Raw genomic sequence first — 22,260 nt, 5'->3', positions numbered from 1 at the left:
ACAGACCATCAGCAGGCTGAAGATATGCTTTAACAGGTTGAGAGGTGTCCTTCCGTACACACAAGCCAGGGTTTCTAGAATGGTCATGTACTACATTAAAGCTTGGACTTGCAGGAGGAACAAGATGAAGAGCTCAGCTCCACCTCAGATGATTTGGGGCAGGAGAAGGAAGAACAGGAGGAGAAGGAGGCTGAAGAGTGAAATACACCTGTGCCGCTCACATTGCTGCCAGAGATACGACTGCAGCTGTTGTAACCAGAAAATGCCTCTCTTCCCCATATCACCCACACTTTCAATGGTACTGACATAAAGTAGTCCTGCAACCAACCACCACTTGAATGTCCTCCTGCCTTTGTTTCCACTCTGCACTGATCCCCATCAATTCAGGTCTACTCATTCATCATCTGTGTTGGAGAGTCCTGTGACCTCCAATACAAACTCTCCAGCCCTGTCTCTGCTATCTGCTATTGTTCACTTCTGAAATATTGCCACCAGGTGAAAACCCAATCAGGTGCCTTATTACTCCCACTGTAGGGTGAGTATCTGAGGTAGTGCATGGTCTGAATGAGGCCTTTCTATGACAATGTACGGATTCAACTCATCTGGTGACTCGTTGCTCATCACATACACTGACTCTTTCTGCATACATAAAGCCACGTGAGAGAGAAAAGACATAAATTCATCCTGACAAGATAAGACTTTTATAAGTTATCATTTATGAAACTGATCATAAATGAAACAAGTTATTACGACAGTGCCATATGAATGTGAATGCTTTTATTTAATTATGTCACCTTGTAGCTAGAAGCTCACCATCTCCCCATCTCTGACAATAAGAGACACCATAATTCCACTTAGTTGCAGAACCTCCTCTGCAGTTGTGAGGGCCCCTTTCAGTTCTCTCCCTCTCCTTGGTGTTCTGTGCTCTCTTTTCCTGCAAGGAGAGAAAGAACAGACCTATGACTGAGTGCAATGGAATGTATTTAATTGATGGATGGAGCACATTTGATGACAATGAGGGAGAAGGAAAGTTTTGGATGAGGATGAGAGTAAGTAGGAGTGACAGACAGATGGGGATGCAAGGATGCACTTGCAAGGTAAGTGGGTGTGAGGAGTGATGTGATGGAGTCAATTTGAGAAAGTGGTGTGACATATACATTAGGATGCAAGTAAAATGGAATTGTACTCACCTTTTCTGACCTACCCTTATTCGTAGCTGAAAGCCTCTTCCAACTGTTGCTAGGGAACAGTCTCTATCTCTCTCCCCTACTTTTCACAGCCCCAGCAGCACATCCAGGGAGGCGTCAGTGAAGCAGGATGCAGCCTCTGCTCATCTGGAATCAATTCTGACACACCCAGTTCTCTTACAGGCAACTCCAATTCCTTCAACTTGCATCTTCTAAATACTGGAGTTAAGATGGTGTCATGTGGGTCCACTTCATACACACTAATGCCGATTGGACAGAAACCTGGCATTAAAATTATGAGGTGGTCGAGTTAAAAAGCCATTCGCAAACATGCTGCACTTTGGGTTTCCCATACATTATCACACTACCCCACTCCCACTAATCGCAAAACTTTGGTCAAGGTTTATGGTGTGCCTGGTAATGGCTTTGGTAGATGCATACACCTTATTGTTCCTGTTGCTCAGCAGCTTTATGGGCTGACAGAGCATCATGACCTAGAAGCCAACATTTGCAGAGCAAATATATGGTGATGGTGGGTTGCCATGACATGAAGGCATTATGACTGCTGTTGAAGATACATGCATTGACCTTCATGATTCTGCGCAGTTGCTCATAGACACCATGCTCATTGACAGAAGTCAACCTTTTGGTTCATCAGTGTCTCAGTAATATGTGTGAGGATACATAGAGCTTCAAGCATATAATCAATAAAAGCCTGAGTATTAGGGAATTCAATGATTTGAGGAAACCCAGGAGTCTCTCTGTGCTGTTGTTACTTGTTCAAAGAGAAAGTGATAAGCTTGCTTGTTCTGGTAAGCAACACATCTATTTTCATCGTGAATCACAAGCTGATTGATGTTGTTAATGTACAGCCTGTGTCCACCTTGGAGTTTGCGTGGAGTCACAACTGTCACAAACTCTGCCATTGTCTGCCTGGTGAACCTATATTTTTGCACATATTGCTCTTCCAAACAGTCCACAAGTATCAGTGGATGCCACTGGAAGGACAAAAGCAAATATGAATCTTCATCATTTAATATAGCCTAGATTCCTAACATCTTTGCATTCCTTCTCAATCATCTCTTAAACCTACGAATAACACAATTACATCTGGTTTCCCGTATGGATACTGCGTGGAGGGTGTGGTGGGAGCAGTAATATCTGTATTTTCTAACTTAGTTGTTGTACAAAGCTGCATGACCCAAGCAATTGAATAGAAGGAAAATATGGTAAAGTAAGCTCAGCTACATTTGAACAGAGTAAATTAAAATTAAAGTTGTAACTGTCTATGTCTTTAATATTTTACATAACATCACAGCCTAGCAATGGTCACATCCAATATGTATGGTCAACATGAGGAAATGGTGTATCAGCATAATGGTTGGGAAATAAAAGCACAGGTTACAAGTTCAGAGTGTGATTTAATACTCTCTATTTACCTTGGTTCCTTCAGCTTCAGAAAGTTCACCACCATCCAGGACAAAGGAGCCCATCCACGACTTTAAACAGGAAGTCTCATGGCAGCAGGTTAAACATTGTCAAGGAAACCTCCTGTTGATTACCACGTTCTGTCCCTCCTCAGTTGATGAATCAGTATTCCTCCATGTTGAACATCATTTGGAGGAAGCCCGAAAAGTGACAAGGGTACAGAATGTTCTCTGGGTGGGGACTTCAATGTCTATCACCAAGAGTGGATCAGCACTACCACTGCAGACAGAACTGGCCGGGTCCTAAAGGACATAGCTGCCAGATGTGTCTGTGGCAAGTGGGTGATCAATCCAAGAGGGAAAAGCATACTTGAACTCATCCTCACCAACCTGCCTGCCACAGATGCATCTACAGTATTGGTAGGAGTAATCACCACACAATCCTTGTGGAGACAAAGTCCCATGTTCACATTGAGAATACCTACAATTGTGTTATGTGGCACAACCACAGTTCAAAATGGGATAGACTTTGAACAGATCAGCAACTCAAGACTGGGCATCCATGAGGAGCTGTGGGCCATCACCAGCGGCAGAAATATACCTAACCACAACCTGTAACCTCATGCCTGGCATATCCTCCACTCTACCATTACCACCAAGCCAGGGGATCAACCCTGGTTCAATGAAGAGTGCAGGAGGGTATGCCAGGAGCAGCATCAGGCATACCTGAAAATCAGGTGTCAATCTGGTTAAAATATAACACAGGACTACTTGCGTATCAAACAGCATAAGCAGCAAGTAATAGAGCTAAACAATTCCACAACCAACAGATCAGATCTCTCCTGAAGTCTTACCTGACACAGAGGAAGATGGTTGTGCTGGCTGGAGGTCAATAATCTCAGTTCTAGGACATCACTGCAAGAGTTCCTCAGGGTAGTGTCCGAGGTCCAAAGATCTTTATCTGCTTCATCAATGACCTCCCTTCCATCATAAGGTCAGAAATGGGGATGTTCACTAATGACTGCACAATGTTCAGCACCATTCGTGACTCTTCACATACTGAAGCAGCAAGACCTAGACAATATCCAGGCTTAAGCTGACAAGCGGCAATAACATTGGTGTCACACAATTGCCAGGTAATGACCATCTCCAACAAGAGAGAATCTAACCATTGCCCCTTCAATGGCATTACCATCGCTGAATCTTTCCACTATCAACATGCTGGGGGTTACAATTCACCAGAAATTTAACTGGACGAGCCATATAAATCCTGTGGCTACAGGGGCATTTTCAGAAGCCAGGAATCTTGACTCCCCAAAGCCTGCCCACCATCTACAAGGTACAAGTAAGGAGTGTGATGGCATGCTCTCCACTTCTCTGCATCAGTGCAGCTCCAACAACAGTGAAGCAGCTTGATTGCACTATGGTCAAGCACTATGCAGGACAAAGCAGTCCGCTTGATTGATACCCTTTCCACAAACATTCACTACCTCCACCACTGACGAACAGTGACAGCAGTGTGTGCCACTTACAAGATGCACTGCAGGAACTCACCAAGCCTCCTTAGGCAGCACCTTCCAAATACACAGCTTCTACCATCTAAAAGGACAAGGGTAGCAGATACCTGGGTACACCAACATCTGGAGGTTCCCCTCCAAGTCACTCACCATTCTTATTTGGAAATATAGCGCTGTTCCTTCACTGTCGCTAGTCAAAATCCTGGAACACTCTCCCTAACAGCATTGTGGGTGTACCTACACCTCAACTTACCTCCACCTACTCAAGGGCAATTAGGAATGGCAATATATGCTGACCTAGCTAGTGAACTTCAAATCCTGTAAATAACTTTTTAAAATGTATTTCCTCCACCACCAGTGCAAAATGGCTGCAATATGTGTTATCTGTAAAATCATAGAATCCTACAGTGCAAAAAGAGGCCATTCGGCCCATCAAGTCTGCACCAACCACAATCCCACCCAGGCCCTATCCACATATCCCTACATTTTTACCTACTAACCCCTCTAACCTATGCATCCCGGGACACTAAGGGGCAATTTAGAATGGCCAATCAACCTAGCCCGCACATCTTTGGACTGTGGGAGGAAACCGGAGCACCCGGAGGAAACCCACGCAGACACAGGGAGAATGTGCAAATTCCATACAGATAGCGACCCGAGCTGGGATTCGAACCCAGGTCCCTGGAGCTGTGAAGCAGCAGTGCTAACCACTGCGCTACCGTGCCGCCCACTGTGCAATGCACTGTGGCAACCTGCCACAGCTTTTTTGATACACCTCCCAAATCAGTGACCTCTACCATCTAGAAGGACAAGGGCAACATGCAGATGAGAACATCATCACTTTCAAATTTCTCTCCATGTCACATGCTATCCTGACTTGGTCACACATCAACATTTCTTCATAGTCTCAGAGTAGAAATCCCTGAACTACTGCCCTAACAGTACTGTGGGCGCACCTTCACCACATGGACTGCAGCAGTTGAAAAATATGGCTCACAACCGATGGGCAATAAATTCAGGCCTCGCAAATGATGTCAACATCTGAGAAAAGTGTAATTATGACAATTCTTTGTTATTCCAGTATAAAGCTTCTGCCTGTTCCAAAGCGCCCTAAATGACTGTGAATTGGTTAACTGTAAAGTATTTGTGCCCCTTTTTATTTCTAAGCTTGTGCCTCTGTCCGCTATTCTAAATCTTGAACATAGGTGAATAAATATATGAACTTTGGTACTAAGGATTTTAGATACCTGAATATCTCTCGAGCCCTCTCTTCTCTAGCATGAACAAGCCTAGGCTCTTCAACCTGTCCTCACTGATCAAAATCATTAAGCTGAGTGTCAGCCCTTTTCTCTATTGCCACCAGTGCCTGGATATCCTTGCCTTAGTATGGTGACCAGGATTACACAAATACTGCAGGTGTGATCCAGTCCACTTTCCTTAATTCATCCCTCAACATCTGCCTTTCTAAAACTAAATGTTTGTCTTATTCTTTGTCATCTTAAACTGGTGGCCTCTGTTCACACTGTGCTAAACTTTCTGGTTATTACTTAATATTGAGTCAAACAAAATGGTGTTCATGTATGTTCCTTAACCGATTGATCCATAAAACGATCGAATATTGAGTCCAAGATCGTGTTTGAACTTCTTTTGTAGCTTTTTATAAATTGCCCAAATCAACTCTGATAAATCGAAGTCACCCAAAACATGTGCATCTGTAGTTCTTGACCCAACTCCTTCTCTTGGCCCAGTGAGTTACATCAGACACCCATCATCTATTGTTTTCCCATCATGTCTCTCATCTATATCCACAATGTGTCCACAGTATCCACATTCAGACTAGACAGGTCCATTTACATTAATAATCATGTAATCTCCCATAAAAAATGTTAAACCACAGTCCAATTTATTTTTCAAATCTCTGTAAAATCATCAACATGTTTGCCTAACCATCATCATTGTTTAACTAGATCATTTTGATAACCTCCTTTCCCAAAAGGACCGCAGTTTCTATCATTGTGTCCCTATTATAGCTAGCATTCATGTATGGAACTTTGAGGAATCCATTTTCCTACATCTGTAGACTGCTGTGCTTACTTACTTTGTCATTATTTATTTGTTTCTTTCCTTATTTCTTGGTACCCTTTGCTCTCCCTCTATGTATATCTCTTCTTGATGTTGCAGTTAATGTCTCCCTTCTCTCTTACTCCCTGCTTGCTACTGATTTCTCCTGTGATCCCTCGATTCTACCCACGTTGTCCTTTTAAGTCCAGTGATCTTCAACTACTACCTTTTTTCAGTAATCCTATTCAACTCCCCATTTACAACTCATCAGTTTACTATTTGGGCCCTGAACAGATGGCTAGTGCACATATAGCATATGCACAAGATTAAAAACATAAATCAGAACATATGCAGCTCAACATTGAGGCCCCTCTATTTGTTGGCTCCTTGTGACCATAGGATTTGCAGATGTCTTAAAACAACTGTGGCTTCTATGCCCCTTCCCTTGACATTGCTTCAATTTTGCAACACTAGTTCAATCTTTGGTACTGTGAATGGTCATTTCTTAAATTTTCTGAGTGAGGAAATGTAGGACACTCATTAGAAAAGCTCTGTACTTCGATACATTCATAAACATATTCCAATTCCATTTACTACCTGCTCTGATTCTAAATAATATATCTCATCTTAAAAACAGTTGATAGTTGTTTACCCCAGATAGGCACCCATATTGTCCAATCTTGTAACACAACCATTGAGATATTAATCATACCATTCTCATGGCCATACAGTAAAATATTACATGAGTTTGAACCTGTGATTGCTACTGCTATTGTCACATATCTTGTTGAGAATCTTCCTTCCCTAAATGTTGACCATTTACATTGGTTCTTTTCATTACTCTACGAACGTGAACCATTAATTTCACTCACCAAATAAACTTGTCCTTGGCCTAGTCCCCAAATTTCACCACTTCAAAATTGTGAGTAAATCCTTTATGATCCTGCCCCTCCCCATTACTGTAACCTCCTCCAGCTCAACAACCATCCTACCCAACAGAACACGGCATTCCTTTGCCCCCCGGCCTTGTGTAAACTTTCGCCCCAAAGTTGGTGATAATATGCTTAAATCTTTCTCAGCCTGGGCTCTGGAATTCCCTCCCTAATCCTCTCCATCTCCATCACCTCCTTTAAGACATTTAAAAGTCACCTACTATCTCCTTCATTGGCTGCAGACTCAGTTTGGTCTAATTCTGACTCTGAATTGCCTGGAGATCTTTTTATACCTTTCAAAAATGCTAAATATAAATATAAGTAGTTATAAATCTGAAAAAGCCCCCCCCCTTTTACATTTGCACTTAAAATGTAATCAGAAGTTTATAAAACCTGAATCTCTTGTTACATGTTTGCCAGTCTATTTGTGTCCACAGTACTTATGTACATTATTCCTGATAGGACATGAACAGTCTTTGTTATGGAAGGCACTGAATCCCCAAAGTACACACAAGATTCTCATCCTCTTATTTCAATCTTTTCATGGCTTGGTCATTCCCTCTCACTGTAACTGTCTCCATCCCCCTGAACTCTTCCCTTCCTCTGATTCAGGTTTTTGAGTGAGTTAGGGTGACGATGTTTTCAATGCTGAACCCAAGACACACAGCCTGACATTCACCCACGCTATCTGCTCTCTTTCCCGAGGCCAGCTCCAGCCGCTGGCTGCTCGCTCACTCGTTCCACTGCCAGGGGCCCACATTACTCACATTCAACTGAATGTCACAGAGGAACTGTGCACAGTCCAGGGGTGGAGTAGGTGGGTGGGCTAGGGGCAGAGCACGTACACTGTGGCCATAGAGTGTGATGCGTGCATTAATTAAAGCCCGGTGACCACTCCTTCTGGTTGAAAACGGCTGAGAGAGAGAGAGAGAGATGTCAATCTCCTAACAGAACCTGTCCCATTGCAAAGCCCCGCACACTTTTCACTGACCGGCCACAGGGCAGCTCAGGGTCACGTTGATCCTATTTTGAACATGTGTAGCCATCCATTTATTTAAGGAGGGGGGAACAACACCTCAGAAAACAGCGAGAGAAATGCTCACCCTATTCTCCAGCATCCACTTCTCCCCATCATTGACAACTGCTGTCTGGAATTCCTCCCGAAATCTCCGACGTCCTTAGAACACATTTGTTTACCAAAGCCCCATCAATCTCGTAGGTCAAGTGGGCACAGATTTGGGATGGTTGTCAATCTTGTTTTTGGACCACGCCTGTACTTTTGGCACTTTGTGATTGCAGGAAGGGAAGAGATAAACAGGCATGGAGAAGCAACTTGGGGGGGGGGGGGGGACTGTTCTAACCATTTTTTTACTGGGGCTGGGGAGGTGAAGAGAAGATTTAATTCTGCCGATAGGTCTGTTGTGGTTATTGGGAAGAGTTTGGCCAAGCCATAAAGGAATGGAGTGAGGGGAAAGGGAGGAGGAGGAGGAGGTGAGAGTTCGGGTCAGCCTCAGAGCAGCCACCTTGCTGACAGGTGACCGAGCCTGGGGCGGAGGATTGTTTACAAACTTAGAAAGGCCATTTGCAGAGGGCTTGGAGGCGGCAGAGCGCCGGCCTGTTGTCACCCGGGGCGGCCCAGGCCCTCCTCCCCCACCTAGCCACCCCCTCTTTCTGTGTGTCCCTCCCCCTCCGCTCACTCGGTTGTGGGAAGTTGCCATTTAAATACACAAGGAACATCATGGCGGACAGTTGGGAGAGCCCCTCTTCAGAAGCGAAGGTCAGCCCGCTGAACCGCTGCTCTTGCTGACCCCCCCCCCCCTTCACAGCCCAGCCCAGCCGGTGAGTAAGGCTGCTTCCCGGTCCCGCCGTTGCTGGCCCGGCCTTTTTATTTACACTGTTAGAAGGGGAGTGAGGAAGAGGGAGCCGAGGCGACGGCGGCGTGGGTCTGTTCGAGCCGGGGGGGGGGGGGGGGGGAGAGAGAGAGGGGGGGATGGCTGCTTCTCCTCCCTGATTTCTTTAACGTCGCCACCCTGGCGGGAGGGGGAAGCTTCGGGAACCTTCCAGCCTGACCGCCCCTGGGCAGCGACTCCCCAGAGCCTCAACTTCTCCACCGAGGTCACTAAAAGTGTGTGTGTTTGAACATGAAATGTCCCCTCAGTCCTGCGGTGTTGTGTGTTTTATTGTTGCCCGGGTTTGCAGCCGCCGGCCAGGGAAGGCAGGCGCCGCTTTTCTCTTAATTGGGTTAAGGATTTCGCTCAAAATGCGAGCTTCGCTTTTGGCTTCTCAACCGAACCTCAACGGAAGCCTCCGAACGGCGCCGTTGATGGACAACCCCGCTGGCCAATCGAAAAGCCGGTAGTGCCTTGGTGTGGCGAGAGTGACCAATGGAAAGCGAATGCGCCGGGGAGAGGGCGGGGCCAAGCTGGCAGCACCCCCCCCGGGTATAAAGTTCGGTTGCACTCGAGCTCGCTAAACGGCTCATCAACAGTAATGATAAACACCGAGAGCAGCCCACAGCGCAGGCGCCCAGTATCTCCCCCCCCCCCCGCACTGCCCCTCGGGAGTTGTAGTCTTACAGGATGGGTTCCTCCATTTACATGAGTTGATAAGCGGGGTGACACAGGACTACAACTCCCAAGGATAGCGGGTGGCGGGGGTGTTCCTCCCTCCCCCCCCCCACTGGCAGCCACAGAGCTAGGTCTTTGGGTTATCCTGAAAAGATAAAACGGTGATTAGGGCCGGGACCAATGGCAGCTTCTGGGCAGCTACTTAATGCGGCTGAAACTAGTCTTTTGGACGCCGCACCAGCTTCCCTCGGTTCACCCGCACAAAAGCGGAGTAAAACTCCCCCCCCCCCCCCGCCCCCTGCTTTTCCTCTCCGATTGCTCGACAGGCGCCACTTTTATTTGCTGGTCGAGGTTTTTATTTTCGGGATTTCTTGTGCCTTCTTCCCCCCCGCCGCCAGTGTGGCGGTGGTGGTTAATGTTTAGAAACAAGAAGTGGAAAAAAAACACACCGAGGATCCATTATCGAAACAGTGAAAACTTGTCCTCTTCCATGCGCCGTGATTGTAAATCGTTGCCCTGTCCCCTCTCTCTCTCTAGCAGCATCCTTACCCCTTGGAGAATATTTTGTTTTTTTTAAACCGTCTTGTTTTGCAAAAGAGGAAAAGTTTCTCCAAAAAAATGTGGTTTGACTTGGCACCATCATTTGGACCCACGATTATATTTAATTGTTCGCAGAATGAATCATTAATCTGTGTGAATGATCAGCATTACCTACGAGTTCTGCGAAATAAATTATTTTCCATACTGATTAACATACTGATAATACTGGTTTACTGTTCAGTCGGTACAAGCCATGCTGCATTACCCAATCCAGGTCTGCACTTTCCATATATCAATCTGGACAGTTTTGACAGGTTATTCGATCGTGGCAAACACCCACCCTAGCGGAGTCTGAATTTTGCAGTTACCAAGTTTTACATATGTGGCATGTTGCAGAAGTCCAGTGATCAGGAGCACTATTTCATGTTTCATTCCCCACCCTCTTCCCCTCCCCAACAGAAAGGTGACAGGCAATGGAACCAAACAAACCAGCAACAGCCATTAGCAATCCCACCCTTCCTCTCACTACAAATCTAACTTTTCCCAGTTCTGATGAGAAGGTCACAGACCTGAAACATTATCTCTGCCAGACCTGTGAATATTTCCAGCATTTTGTTTTTATTCATATTTCCAGCAACTGCACTATTTTTTGGTATTGGTAGTTATAGTGTCCCACTACTCTTGTTAATCAGAATTAATTCTCTACGAACTTGGGGATTTAATTAGAGCTGTTGCTGGTTTGTGTAGTTCCCTTGGTGCTGAAATTACCAGCTGAACTGAGATGGTTTCCTTCTGTAGAATTTATCAAAAAATGCAAATATCAGGAACCCAAATAGTTGGATAATGCTTAGATTAGGGAAATATTCTTGGTTTATCTAGCTTACTCGCTTTGTTTAACTTAATCCAGTAATAGCCATGGATCATTTTCAAAATCAGCCATGACTTTCTGTGCCATCTGATGTATCAGTACCCTTTTCTGTGATTCTTTCATCTGTGTACTGAAACACAGAATTACTTTCTGATATAGGAATTTTCCAGAAAACACTGTGTTGTTCACCCTTTTCGGAGAATGAAGCCCCAAGGCAGATAATCATTCCTTGGAACGCCATCCCTGAACTTCTGTTATTTTTTTCTGCATCTTTCTTGTACTGTAGGGACTAAAAGCTCTGACAAAGGGTCATCCAGACTCAAAACTTTGGCTTTATTCTCTCCTCAGATGATGTCAGACCTGCTGAAATTTTCCTACATTTTCTGTTTTTGTATCTGCCAGCCTTTGCCCAATTATCGAATCTGCCTAGATCTCTTTTTTTTTTGGTTAATTGGATGTTGGTTAGAACTCAATTTCAGGTTATCTGCAAACTTAGACTGGCCAATATTCCATCTTCTCTATACAACAGTAGCTCCATATGGGGCTACAGTGACTGGTTTCCATGCTGCTGACTTACTCCTTGTTGTCAAGGTGTCAGCCTTGGCTCAGAGATGACACTTTCTTATGAGTTTAGTCACAGGTTCAAGTGCTGCTCTTTTTTTAAAGTGCTTTGCAAAACTTGCTTCCTTGAACAAGTTTTTGGTCACCCATTCTAATGGATGGCTCAGTGTCAAATTTTGTCAATGCATCTGTGAAATGCTTTGGGAAATTTTATAATGTTAAAGTTGCTTTGTAACTTTAAGTAGTTGTTGTCCGAAGGGCATTTGAGCGAGCCCCACCTGCTATATCAGCTGCATGTAAAAGGTTCCACGGCATTTGTTTGAAGATAAATAAGGGAGGTCTCTTGGTGTCCTAGCCAATATTTATCCATCTTCCAAAATCAGGTTATCTTGACATTTATCCCATCGAGGTTTGTAGGACCTTGTGCACATATTGACTGCCTTGTTTTTTAACATGATAAACAATGTCTATGCTACAAAGGTGTACTTTACTGGCTGTAAAACGCTTTGCCGTGTTTTGAGGGCTTGAAAGCCCTTAAATTTAACCTTGCCTGTTCATCCTTTTGGAATGCTATCTATCTAATTTGCTTACTGTTCTTTGTGAATTATTCTGATATTTGGGGCTATGCAAATTGCTTCTTGAAAACAAAGTAGAGTAACACAAATCCTTATCCATTAGTTCAAAACATTTCCCCCACACTCATCAGACTGTCATGTCTGTAATTTGTAGGTTTGTCTCTACGTCTAAAGATGGAGTTTTATTAAAATTCAGATAGCTATCAGTAAAGGGATTTGCAGTCTTCTGAAACAATTCCACCAGTAGCGTCTAAAAGAAATTGTCAGCATGAATCTTGCTTAGCTTCAGAAAAATTTCTACTGTACCTTCAAAAGCTTTCCAACCCTCCACCTTCCATTATGGATTTGATACATATGAGTGTTGCTTGGCCTCTTCAGAAGGCAGTTTAAAGTTAGCCATGTTGATATGTGACAAGTCACATATAGGCCTTGACTGGGTAAGGCTGGTAGATTTCTTTCCCTGAGGACGTTACAAAACCAGTTGAGTTTTTATTACAATCCAACACTTATGGTCACTTCTTTTGATATATTTTTATTTATCTAAGTTTAAAAACTAGTAAAATTCCTAAACTGCAGTGATAGGATTTGAACTCTTATTATTCCAGACATTTGGATTGCAGTCCAATTGCATAACCACTGCCCTACAATAGCACTTAGATCACTACTATCTGTTGATTTCTCTGTTGTCTCTACATTACATCAGTTTATTGGTGTTCTCTGTTTCCATTCCTCCTCGTATTTATTCTCTACATTTCAGAATTTTATTCACTTTTTTTCCCTCCCCTAATGTTTTCACTTTCATTTATACTGGTTTTGACTTATTTCCAGGATAGGCCGTTTTTCTACAATTTTTGGCAAATGTCCTTTATACAGTTACATTTTCCTCTGTATCTTTTAAAATAATTCCCCATAATTTATTCCCTATAGCACTTCAACCATGGGAGTTTACTTTTCTGAAATTTGCTTTCTTAGACTATAATTACAATTTCAGTGATGATTAATTTGGGTGCTGTTCAACTGATGGAAGAAATTAACTATGGAGCTGCAATAATTTTGTGTCTGAATTGCTGGAGAAAATATATTGTATTCTTTCCACTCAGTATGCTGTATTCTGTGAATGAAACAGTGCACAGATGACCTATTCCAAGACTTCCGACAATGTTGCTATGTAATAAGGAGATTGACACATCTGATGTTTGTTGACTTTTTCTCCTGTTTTCCTCTTCTTTTGCTCCAGAGTACAATACCTGCTTCTTAATCTGCTCCTCCTCGGCACACTTCCTCCTTGAAAATATATACTTAAGACCAGAGGAATTGTAGATAAAACTGGATTTTAGGTTCTGCGGTTTATATTTCTCTGATTCAACTCGTTGGTAGACAATATTGTTATGTAGCAGTATTTTCTGTAACTGCATCTCCAGCTGCTCCTACGTGAGCAGTTGGATTTGTTTTGTAGATTGAATCCATAGGGAAGGCCTGTTTTCTTTACATGGGCATAGAAACTTTCTTCATACATCGGGCAATTTTTATTATTTTGTAACGTTGCAGACAGAAATGTTAACCTTTTTTTCTTAAAGGAAATTAGTTCTGTGACCTCAGTTGTGAATCTTGAGTCACATAGCAGTCCAAAGATGTGTAGGTTAGGTGGATTGGCTGTGGTAAATGCATGAGGTTATGTGGACAGGGTGGAGGGGATGGCCTGGGTTGGATACTGTTTTGGAGAGTAGGTGCAAACTCAATGGACCAAATGGCCTCTTTCTGCACTATGGGGATTCTATGGTATGCACTAGAAACTGATTGAGAGAGTAATTTTTTCTGCAAGATGAGCAAACTGCGTGGTACTGACAAGCATGTATCAACTTTCAATAGATTTAAGATGAGCCATTTAAAGAAGCAAAAGTCCCAGGAATTCGGGGGGTGAATTTCTGTGGATTATTTGTTGCTTTTCATCGGTTTATTTTTTGGTCTGCCTGATCTCATTTTCCTGCCTTTCCTTTCCTTTCTCTCTTTCAACATTCTCGGAATCTTGCCTTCTTTGTTGGCTCAGATAGATTCAAGACTTTGGTGCCAGTTGGAAAAGTTGAAAGAGTTCCCATTAACACACCAAGCACAGCTCCACAATCTACTAATACAAGCCTAGTTTTTTAAACTTGTGCTATAATTATAAATCTGTTTATTTTCACGTAGGTAATGGCAGTTATATTTACTGTAGAATGTGGTTAACTGATGTTTACACTTTTCTCAGGGATTTATCCAGAATGCTTGTGTACTCTTTGTAACTATTTAGCACAATTTTTCAATCCTGAATTTCGTTATTTTCGCTTCTGAATTATAAAATGAGCCAAAATAAAGTTCTGTGACATGAATGCTTTTCTGATCTTTTCTAATTTTCCCTGGTGCTGCTGAATACATCACTGCTTCAGGGATTATCAAAGTCCAAAGATGTGCGGGTTGGGTTGATTGGCCTTTCTAAAAAATTGCCCTTAGTGTCCTGGGATGCATAGGTTAGAGGGATTAGTGGGTAAATATCTAGGGGTAGGGCCTGGGTGGGATTGTGGTCGGTGCAGACTCGATGGGCCGAATGGCCTCTTTCTGTGCTGTAGGATTTCTAAGATTCTTTCTAAGGGAACTCTGGATGTTTGTGGGCGGCACGGTAGCACAGTGGCTAGCACTGCTGCTTCACAGCTCCAGGGACCTGGGTTCGATTCCCGGCTCGGGTCACTGTCTGTGTGGAGTTTGCACATTCTCCCCGTGTTTGCGTGGGTTTCCTCCAGGTGCTCCGGTTTCCTCCCACAGTCCAAAGATGTGCGGGTTAGGTTGATTGGCCATGCTAAATTGCCCCTTAGTGTCCCGGGATGCGCAGATTAGAGGGATTAGCGGGTAAATATGAGGGTTAGAGGGATTAGCAGGTAAATATGTAGACATTACAGGGATAGGGCCTGGGTGGGATTGTTGTCGGTGCAGACTCGATGGGCCGAATGGCCTCTTTCTGTACTGGAGGGGTTCTATGATGATGATATCTACCGCTTTACTGGGATTGGAAAGGGAACATTGTTTTGTTAAGTCTGCATACTGTTGGAATAAAATGTGTTAAAATGGTCCGGTATTAACTTGGGGAAACTCTTGTGGAGTAATGTGGAATACATCAGTGATGTGGAGAATTCGTCCGAGAAAGTATCGTCAGAAGCATGGTAGCTAATTTGCACATGGCAAAATCTAATGAATTATAGTGAGACAAGGACCGCATAATTTATTTTTGTGGCATTAGTTGTGGGATAAATATTGGTAAGACAATGAGGCAAGCCCTCTGCTTTTCTTTAATATTGCACCACAAGATCTTCTACATCCACCTATTTTATGTCTCATTTGAAAGACAGCAGGTTTGGCAATGCAGCACTCTGTGTGTTGTAGTGGGCGTCAGCCTAAATTTTGTGCTCGAGTCTCGAGTGGCACTTGCAACCACAAGCTTCTTATTCAGAGGCATGAGAGACAATCTGTGTGTAGTGCAGGAAATCTACAAAACCGAGGAGACCAAACTCTTCCTCCATAATGAAACTGAATTTTGAACTTGTTGCTGAAATATACTTCCTAATTGAATAAACACAATGGGGTATGTTTGCTGAATAGTTATTCAAAATTCAGGCCAGCGCTTGAATAAAAGGCCTTGACTTTTATTTCAAAATGCGCTACACAATTTTAAATGTCACACAGACTTGTTGTTGTTGTCATGTTTATGATGCTAATATACACAGTTTGGCATGGCCAGAAATAAATGGCACAATTTGCTTCTCAGATTTATTTGAGATGTGAGAAAGCAAAAGTTTTTTTAAAAGCTTGTTGCGTGGACACTACATCCACATGAAGAATACACTGGGGTGCATCCTTCATGGTTTTAAAGATCCTCTTTGAAATGAATAGGTAGTTTTGCGAGCATGTGTTTTATTTACTATACTATAGTTATTCTTGAATTTTCAAAACTATTATAGCTGGTGTGTTGTACTTTACAAACCAGATTCTGCAAGTCATAAAAGTTTTCAGTCTTGGTGAAGTGATGGGCTGATTTTGGAGACTCTGGGTTCATGGCTTTCACCAGGATTTGAATGCATTACCTAGGCTGACAATTTTTAGTTTAAAATTATTGGAGGTGTCACTTTTTTTTTGGACAAAACATAAAACTCTTGGCCTAATATGACATAGAACTATGGTGTCCTAAACAACATTTACCCCTCAACCAACACCACCAAAAACAGATTAACTAGTGATTCATCTTGTTGCTTTTTGTAGAATCTTGCTGCAAGTGTTTGTGTATACTTCTAGAGTAATTATTTTGGGCATCCTAAAGCCAGAAGGGTGTATGTAGGTGCAAGTCTTTGTTTTTAAAAATTATTTCATGGGATGTGGACGTCACTGGCTAAATCTTGAGAAGTTGGTGGTGAGCTGTGCCTTGAACTGCCACATTTCATGTGGTATTGGTTCATCCATTATTGTTAGGAAGGGAGTTCCAGGATTTTGATCCAGTGACAGTCAGGAGTGTTATTGTTCCAAGTCTAGATGGCATTTCGCTTGGAGGAAACTTGTAGGTGGTGGCTCTTCCCATGCACTGGCTGCCCTTGTCCTTGTAGGTGGCAGAGGTCTTTGTTCTGAAAGATGCTGTTGAAGGAGACTTGGTGTGTCACTGAAGTCCATCTTGGATCAACACTGCTGCCCCATTGCGTCACTGGCACATTCACTCCACCTACCAATCAAGCGGGCTTCTTTGTTCTGGATATTGTCAAGCTTCTTGTGCTGTTGGAGCTGCACTTATCCAGGCAAGTGACAAGAATTCCATCACACTCTTGTCTTGTAGTTGGTGGACAGGAGAATTACTGCAGAATTCCTAGCCTCTGCCCCCTCGTAGCCACAGTTTTTATGTGACTTGTCCAGTTAAGTTTCTAATTAATGGTATCCCCCAGGAAATTGTTAGTGGAGGATTCAATGATGGTAATGCCATTGAATGTCAGGGGAGATGGTTAGATTCTGTGTTGTTGGAGATTGCTGAAAGCTTTGTGGCAGGATTGTTGTTTGCCATTTATCGGTCCCACCAAACGAGTGCAGCTTTGGAACGGAGTGCATACCTGGGAGTTTGGTGAAGAGGGCAGGGAGGTGTTCTTTTCCTTTTCCTTTTGCTTTCGCTACCTTTTTCACCCTGTAGGAATTGATTCTTGTTCTACTACAGGGAAAGGGACCAGTTATTTGGTGAATATCTGTTAAGTGGTTAAGGTATATTCCAGTCCTAAGGTTTAAAATTGTGTACGAAATGGTGATCAAGTGAATAAAATATATTTAAAAAGTACTTAATTACATTGTTCACTTAAGTTAACTGTAAAACACATTATGGAGGTAGAACAGATGATGTGTCAAGGGTGTAGCATGTGGCACCTGGATGCCAGTGTGATCCAGGGCAAAAGTATTTGTGGCTTGAGGAACTTCTGCTTAGAGTTATGGAGCTGGAGGCTGAGCTGCAAACTCTGCGACACGTCAGGGAGGGGGCAAGTTACCTGGATGCTTTGTACCAGGAGGCACTCTCACCACTTAGGGTCTTCTGATCTGGTCAGGGACAGGATGGCGTGACTGCAAGTGAGGAAGGTAAGTGGACCCAGTAGGCAGGAATGCAAGAGCCTCAGTCTTTGCAATTGTCCAATAAGTTTGCGGGGTGGATGAGCAAGCTGACTGGCACAGGAAGGCATTCAAGTCGGTGGTGGGGTGGGTTAGGGGGGGCGGATGTGGAGTAAAAAGGAATGTAGAGGACAGTTTGGTGAAGGAGATTGACAGTTGTCTGCAAGCAAGAATGAGAGTCCAGAAGGCTGTGCTGCCTGCCTGGATGCAGAGTTTGGGACATCTGCTCAGGGCTGGAGAGAAACTTGAAGTGGGAGGGGGAGGATAAAGTTGTGGTCCATGTAGGTACCAATGACATAAGTCAAACTAGGAAATAGGTTTGGCATAGAGAGTATGAGGAATTAGGCACTAAATTAAAAAACAAAACCTCAAAAATAATCTCATTACCTGAGCCACTTGCAAATTGGCATAGGGTATGCAAGAGATGAATACATGGCACAAAGAATGGTGTGGAAGAAGTGGGTTCTGGCTCATGGGACACTGATACCAGTACTGCACCTGAACCATGCTGGGGCCAGTGTTCTAGTGAGCCGCGTAATGAGAGAGGTAGAGATGTTTTAAATTAAATAATGGGGGCAAGGTAACGAATTTGGGAAGATGTGGTAAATCAGAGCAGAGAAAAGTGTATTGATGTGGGAAATGCTAAACAGACCATGACAGGAAGGGACAGACTGAGTAAATCAGCAGAGAGGGTCTTAAAAGAAGTGGCTAGTGAGAAAGTTTGTGTTGCTGGTTTTAATATTCCAAAAATCCCTAGATTTGGGAAAGGCTCCATTAAATTGGAAAATAGTGAATGGAACTCCTTTCTTGAAAACTGACAGACAAAGCAGGATACTGCAGGCCAATTGGGAAAAGGTTAGAAGCCATTATTAAAGAAGTTGTAGCAGGGCATTTGGAAAAATTCAGGCCGAGTCAACTTGGTTTTATGAAAGGGAAATCATTGGAGTTCTGTGAAAAAGTAACATGCTGTGGATAAAGGAGAACTGTGATTTCCAGAAGGCATTTGATAACTTGCCACATGAAAGGTTATTGGAAAAAGTAAAAGCTCATGGTGAAAGGGGTAACATATTGGCAGAGGTAGAAGATTGGCTAGCTAATGGGAAACAGTTGGTATAAATCGATCTTTTTCTGGTTGGCAAGATATAACAAGTGTTGTGCCACAGCAGTCAGCGCTGGGGCCTCAACCTTTTACAATTTACATAAAGGAATTTGATAAAGGGACTGTAAGGTATGGTTGTTAAGTTTGGTGATGGCACAAAGAATAGTAAGATGTGAAGAAGATACAAGGGGGCTTCAAAGGGATATAGATTAAGACCTGGCAAATGGACTGTAATGTGGGAAATTGTCAATTTTGGCAGGAAAAATAATAAAGCATATTATCTAAATGGTGAGAGATGGCAGACCTCAGATTCCTAGAGGAATCTAAGGGTCTCTGCATGAATTGCAAGAGGCTAGAATGTAGGTACAGCAAGTAATTGGGTAAGCTAATAGAATGTTGTTGTTTATTGCAAGGGGAACTGATTACAAAACTAAGGAGGTTATACTTCAGTTAAACAGGCATTGGTGAGACCACGTCTGGGATACTGTGTACAGTATTGGCCTCAATTAAGGAAGGATGCAATTACATTGGAAGCAGTTCAGAGAAGATTTCCTAAGCTCATACCTGGAAGGGGCATGTTGTCTTACTAGGAAAGGTTAGACAGGCTGGGTTTGTATCCGCTGGAGTTTAGAAGAGTAAGAGGCATCTTGAAACATAAGATTCTGAGAAGTCGTGACAAGGTGGATATTTCCTCTTGTGGGAGAATCTAATACTCAAGGTCACTATTTAAAAATAAGGGTTGCCTATTTAAAATGGTGAGGACAGGTTTTTTTCTCAGTGTTGTGAATCTTTGGAACTCTTCCTCAAAAGTCAGTGAGTAGAATCTTTGAATATTTTAAAGGTAGAGGTAGATATATTCCTGGTAAGCAAAGGGGTGATAGGTTATTGTGGGTGGGGATGTGGAGTTGAAGTTATAGTCAAATTAACATGATTTTATTGAATGGCGGAGCAGGCTTAAAGGATTGAGTGGCCTACTCCTGCTCTTGCATACATACAGACCCGTAAGTAAACTTGACTGATTTCCAGGTCTTGCTACTTATGGACGCAGGCTTCAGTATCTGAAGAGTCGCAAATGGTACTGAACATTGTGCAGTCATCAGCAAAAACACCCACTTCTGACCTTATGTTGGAGGGAACATTATTGATAAAATAAACATATCGAAGGTGGAATCTATGGCTTAGTGAGCAGTGGTGAGAACTGAAGCATGAAGACCAGAATGACAACTGATTCACCCAGAATCTAGACTGATTTAATTGGAGTAGCAGTGGGGATATTGTAATCGGTCTTATTTTTCTTGGCTTTAAAGGAGTTAAAAATCAGCTAGGGTTCCTACTCCTGATAGCTATGTAGGGATGCCTTCCCATAGCTCTTGATGTTGGGTGAGGATAGGCTCAGGCTCCAGTTTGTTATATTCATATTGTGAAAAAGTAGCCTGTTGGGGAAAATTGAGCGGAGTGGGGTGGGCGGGGGGGGGGGGGGGGGGGCAAGAAAGGGAGAGTTTCAACCCCCTGAGTGTAAAACATTGTGGCTGTTGGTCATGACTTGACATATGAGCAATTTTGAGGGCTGTCATTGACCAGAAATGTTTTACTGTTTTATTTCAGATTTCCAGCATCTTTGGTCATTTGCTTCTGTATTTAGTGTGGCATTGTTGTTGTGATACATTGAATCATGGCATCTTGAAGCCCATCCTGCCTTAGTTACCTCTTTGAAAGAGCTATCTAATTAATTCTGTTCATTCTGTATACCCTTGCCATTTTTCTTTTTCAAGCATTTATATAGTTTCCTTTTGGAAGTTAATATTGAATTTCCTTTAGCCACATTTCCAGAACATCTCAACTCGCTGCATAAAAAAAGTTCAAATCTTCCCATGGTCGCGTGGGACTGCAAACATCACTAATATTTTTACCAAGTATCTTCTGTTCATTTGCTTGAATAAGCTTAGCCATTGAGGAGAGCCCCCACATAAATGAATGATTGTGAACAGGATTTGATTCAGGTACTGTATTTAAAAATTGAGGGTAGGACAAAAATAAATGAATACTGCTTACATTCCTGCCTTTGAGTCACACACATTACACAGTTTCAGTGGCATAACAATCCATTGTTGTGTGACTTATTACTCACAACTGAAACAATAATGCCTAATCCACATGAAGCTTATTGTGTAATTAAGTACTAATGGAGTCAGGTGCCTGTTGACTGTCAGCTTGTTGGAATGTTGCTGTTTGCATAATGCAGTAAAGTACACCTACCACAGTATTGCTAAAAATATTTATCTTAATGAAAGGCATAGTGGTGATACTGGGATTGGTGTGGTTTTAAAGTAAAATACTGCCAAAAAGCCCACAATTTTCTATCTGTTGAAAATATTGACTTGAGAGAGTTTCACGAAAGCCAGTTAGTACCTCAACAAAGGCTACATCTTCGTTTGTGAGGTTGGTCAGTTAGTATCAGCACATAATTTAACTCTGGAGGGCATATACAAAAGGCATCTCCAGAAAATCAATGAGCAGAAACCCTGGCTAATATTTGACTATTTTCCCCCCTTTGTCTGCCTCTGAGCTTAGGGTGCGGACCAATTGTAATATCCAAACTGCTACCCTAACAGAGATCAACTGACTCAGCATCGACTGACAGTCAGCGAGAGGTCTTTTTTGTTTAGAATAGTTCAGTGTTTCCATGTGCAGTGCCCTTATCCATCAGGTCAACTGAACAAAAGTGTCTTTAAAGATGACTATAGAGCTTTAACTTGTACCCATTAATCATCAGAGTTTATTGAATTTTTGTTGTTGCTACATGTTATGACTTGGTGTTTGTGATAGTTAATAGTCCAAAGATGTGCAGGTGAGGTGGATTGGCCATGCTAAATTACCCTTAGTGTGTATGTTAGGTGAATTGGCTATGGGGTGGATGTGCTGGGTTGCAGGATGGGGCAAAGGGATGTGGGCCTGGGTGGGATGCTGTTTGGAGGGTTGGTGCAGACTCAATGGGCCAAACGACCTCCTTCTGCACTGCAGGGTTTCTATGAAAAGATGGGAGTAATTTTGTCCTTGGAGTTATGCTCACAAAGAGCCTGGATTCTCCAATATATGCACTCCAGTGAGTATGGTTCTCCAGGCAAATTCTTCTGAAGATGATCCTTTATTTCTTATCAACCACCATTCATTGCGTTGCTCGATCTTGGATTTTTAGGAATGTAGAGATTTTAGAAGTTTAGCTACAGCAGTAACCAGAATTTATATTGATATTTTATGCCATTATTTTAAA

General features: G+C 42.8%; 1 protein-coding gene across 1 annotated transcript in view; it reads left to right on the top strand.

Moving 5' to 3' along the window:
* Positions 1–8,819: 8,819 nt before the first annotated feature.
* The window catches only part of ncoa2 (nuclear receptor coactivator 2), a 266,392-nt gene continuing 252,951 nt past the window's right edge, over positions 8,820–22,260 (top strand). The window contains exon 1 of the mRNA XM_078216293.1: positions 8,820–8,963. The gene's annotated coding sequence lies outside the window, so the exon portion shown is untranslated. The remainder of the gene's footprint in view (positions 8,964–22,260) is intronic.

The sequence above is a fragment of the Mustelus asterias genome, chromosome 7 (genome assembly GCF_964213995.1).
Source record: "Mustelus asterias chromosome 7, sMusAst1.hap1.1, whole genome shotgun sequence".
Lineage (NCBI taxonomy): Eukaryota > Metazoa > Chordata > Chondrichthyes > Carcharhiniformes > Triakidae > Mustelus > Mustelus asterias.
This window is presented reverse-complemented; position numbering and strand designations above follow the sequence as displayed.